The sequence below is a fragment of the Macrobrachium nipponense genome, chromosome 4 (assembly GCF_015104395.2).
Source record: "Macrobrachium nipponense isolate FS-2020 chromosome 4, ASM1510439v2, whole genome shotgun sequence".
Classification (NCBI taxonomy): domain Eukaryota; kingdom Metazoa; phylum Arthropoda; class Malacostraca; order Decapoda; family Palaemonidae; genus Macrobrachium; species Macrobrachium nipponense.
In genome coordinates this window covers 102,211,386-102,215,542 of record NC_061100.1, presented here as the reverse complement: position 1 = coordinate 102,215,542, position 4,157 = coordinate 102,211,386, and the positions used below count along the sequence as shown (strand labels likewise).

General features: G+C 38.4%; 1 pseudogene; it reads right to left on the bottom strand.

Annotated features, from left to right (window-relative positions):
* Positions 1-1,862: 1,862 nt before the first annotated feature.
* The window catches only part of LOC135211465 (uncharacterized), a 2,435-nt pseudogene continuing 140 nt past the window's right edge, over positions 1,863-4,157 (bottom strand).

Sequence of the window (4,157 nt, the reverse complement as noted above, 5' to 3'; positions counted from 1 at the left end):
TTCAAAAATCAAAAGAATACCAAAGTAGTTCATTACCATAACTCGATAACGCTTTGAAAAATTTTCAAACCAATTATTATTATGCAAAGGAATTTAAATGGGATTCGCGCAATAATCCGTTTAGGCAAATTACAAAGGATGATGAACAAATGTAAAACTATTGATAAGCCAATCACAGGGCCGGAAACTCTCAGTCTCTCTCGAGAGTTCACATGGGTAGGATGTATGTTCCACCTCACCCGAGGGATACTTTTGAAAGACGTATCTCTCAGGAGAGTTGGAAGATAGATCATACCCATGTGAACTCTCTCGAGAGACTGAGAGTTTCCAGCCCTGTGATTGGCTTATCAACAGCCAATCAGGAGCGTCGTAAGGGAATGTCCTAGACATCAAAAGCACGGTTGATGTGAATCTACTATAGCTTTTATTATTATTCAGAAGGTGAACCCTATTCATATGGAACAAGCACACCAAAGGGGCCACTGACTCGAAATTCAAGCTTCCAAAGAATATGGTTCTATTTAGGAAGAAAGAAAAATTAAAGGGAAGTAAGAAAAGATGCAAGAGAAGGTCAATGGAATTACAGAGAGAATCGACAATCTAAGAACTTAGGACTCCAATAAACTCCTATGATGAAATCAGATATGATAAAACAGTAATCAAGTCCCACATTTCATTACTCTGCCATGAAATTAGGTGTTCCACGTAACATTCCTGTTAACATTCTAAATAAAAATAATAAAGAGAACTTGACTCATAGTATATCTGGATTATAATATGTAGATGCGTGGGACTCTTTAGTAAGCTTTCAATTTTCCACAGAACCATAAAATAGTATTGGTTTTTAAAGATATCAGATCAGATAGCAAGAAATGTATAACACTTAACCATTTTTGAGAACCAGTTCAAGCCTTTGATCCAAAATATTGAGTTTTTAGGTTTAAATATACCATACGCACTTAAACTTGAAAGTACACACTTCAACATAGGAGCCAAAAATAAACGTAAATTCGACACACAAATACTATAATACAACATGCATCATGGGGAAGCAATAGAGTCTGCAAAATCTACCTAATATAAATCTGTACAAATAGAAAGTGGCTAACTTAAGCCCCGTACACACTTGAAAACATTGTTTGGAAACAATGTTTGGAAACGGTTTCCAAACAGTTTGGAAACTGTTTCCCAAAACTTGATTCCAAAGAGTTTTCAAACTGTTTGGAAACAGTTTGCAAATTATTTGTAAACTACTTCCAAACAATGTTTCCTGTCCACACCTCAGTTGTGGTCATGCCTGTGATGAGTGTAGAGGTTGCTGCAGCAGCGTCTGCATTTTACTTGGCACTTTTGATAAAGTCAAGGGAGGTCAAGAAAAAGAGAAAGATATGGGTGAGGAATTTTTTTGAAAAAGGACCCTATGGTGATTTGCTTTTGGCGGAACTGATATTAGATGGTGGAGGTTTCACCAATTTTGTTCGGATGTGCTCAAGTGACTTTGAACTACTTTTACGGATGGTGGCTCCCAGTATATCTCGAAAGGATACAAAATACAGAAAGGCTATTGCACCCGAAATGAGACTGGCCATTACACTGAGGTATTTTGCAAGTGGAGATTCCTTTACGAGCCTCATGTACACCTTCAGGATATCGAAGCAGACCATCTCAGCTGTGGTTCCTGAGGTCTGTGAAGCTTTGATCTCAGCACTGAAAGGGTATGTTAAGGTAAAATAAGAAAACCAGAAGTATTCACTGTTTTACTTTCTCTCTCTCTCTCTCTCTCTCTCTTTTACCTTATGGCATTTAAGAACAATATGAAAGGTGTGTTTACTAGAAAAACATATTTATGTAGGAATCATATTTTAATCACAATAATTACTACATGAGTTTGGGGAAGGAGAGCAACTTGGAGTAGAGGCACCGCTTGGGGCGGTAAAGTACTGTGGGATGCCTTGCGATGTTGGCACAGGAAACCCTGAATACCTTTGTCCTGTATATGAAGTTTGTGGGGTGAACTGAGCCGCACCCTCCCCAAAGTACCCCATTTCCAAGTTGAAAATTATTTCATTAATTTTATGCTGTGCTATTGATACCTCGCGTTTACTTCTTCCGCATGCTCTCAGTTTATGGGCAACATTTTCACCGAACACATGATATTCATCTCGTGTAGTGACATGTTGTGCTAGAGACTTCATCAAGTGAAATGCTTCTTTCACTTCGTCAGCAGGCCTTTTAGCTGACGAACGACGGGGCGGGAAAGCGCTCTGAGGTGATTCAGCTTGATGTGAACTCTCAATTACAGCATCAGTTTCTTGCTCAGATTCAACTTCAGCAACCTGAAAGAGAAGAGAAACACTTATAAATAACGTTGTTGTTATTGTTGTTGTTGTTGCTGTTATTTTTGTTGGTATTGTTTTTGTTGTTATTATTTGTTGCCAGAGTTCCTACTATTATATTGTTTTTAATATCATCATTATTGTTATAATGATTACTATTCTCATTATCATTATTCCTATCTATCATTATTATTGCTATTGTTTGTATTGTGACTTACTGGTCTTAATATACTCATTATTTTCAATAATAATATTAGAGGCTCTTTCGCTTCACATTCCATCCATTGGGTATTGAATCATCTCTGGGGAGAGAGAGAGAGAGAGAGAGAGAGAGAGAGAGAGAGAGAGAGAGAGAGAGAGAGAGAGAGAGAGAGATAAATCATTAGTCTACCGATGATCATTCTTCTCCTCATCGCAGTATCTCAATTGCAAAGGTATCATATTATGTGTGCATGTGTGTTATTTCACTGACTACGTATATTTCTCCTCACATGCCTGCTACGGAAGAAGAATGGATTGCAGCAGCAAATGGGTTCTCCCACAGATGGAACTTTCCACACTGTATTGCTGCACTGGATGGGAAGCACATTCAAATACAAGCTCCAAAGAATTGTGGAAGCCTTTTCTTTAACTACGAAGGGACACACAGTATTGTACTCATGGCGTGCGTAAATGCAGATTACCAGTTTGTATATGCAGATGTAGGATGTCAAGGCAGAATTTCGGATGGAGGTGTGTTTAAATATACAAGTTTGTATGAGAAAGTAGAGCAGAAGCGGCTCAGGCTACCACCAGACCAGCCACTTGCAGAGGGACGCATTCCTGTGCCATACATGTTTGTTGGAGATGACGCCTTTGCGTTATCACGTTACTTACTGAAACCATTTCCAGGAAATCTAGATAGGTCTTCCCCTGAGAGGATCTTTAATTACAGATTGTGTAGGGCTCGGAGGATAGTAGAAAATGCGTTTGGAATTTTAGCATCTAAGTTCAGAGTTTTTCTAAAACCTATTGCATTACACCCAGACAAGGTAGAGAGTGTTACTCTGACATGCATATATTTGCATAACTTTCTACGCAGGAATGTGGAGTCGAGAAATGTTTATTCTCCACCCAGTACGTTTGACTCGGAAACTGGGGATAATGCCAGTATAACTGCAGGATCATGGAGAGCAGCAATGAATGAAGGTGAAGGGTTCATTGATTTGCAAAATATACCACGAAGGAGTACTGTGGATGCACGGGACGTAAGGAAGGAGTTTCGAGATTACTTTCTCTCACCGGGAGGAAGTGTTCCTTGCCAGGGTAATTATGCCTGTAAATGTACCTGTAGATGTCTGCTGAGCATTGATAAGATTAAATTGTATACATAAATGACACCTATTTTTTACCTACTTTTGCAACAGTTATTATGTTAGGATAATAATACTAATAACAGATATTATGATATGGTAATAATACTACTAATAATATCAGCTTACCTATCTCTACATAAATGAGATCTATTTCTTACCTGCTTTATTAACAGTTATTATGTTACGGTAATAACACTAATAGCAGTTATTATATTACGGTAATAATTCTAATAGCACTTATTAAGTTACGGTAATTGTAACATCACCTTACCTCTCTCTCTGGTGAGTCTGTTGACCGGCTGCCTCTGGATTCTTGGCCCAGCAGCAAAAACAGGAGGGGCTCGTAACCAAACCATGAGCACTTCTTTGGGGAACTTCCACTTCTTTTCAGTGAAGTCAGTTTCACATGTTCCCTCCTGAATTGTACTTTGATGGCTTTTATCTTCTTTTCTGAATCACTTACAGT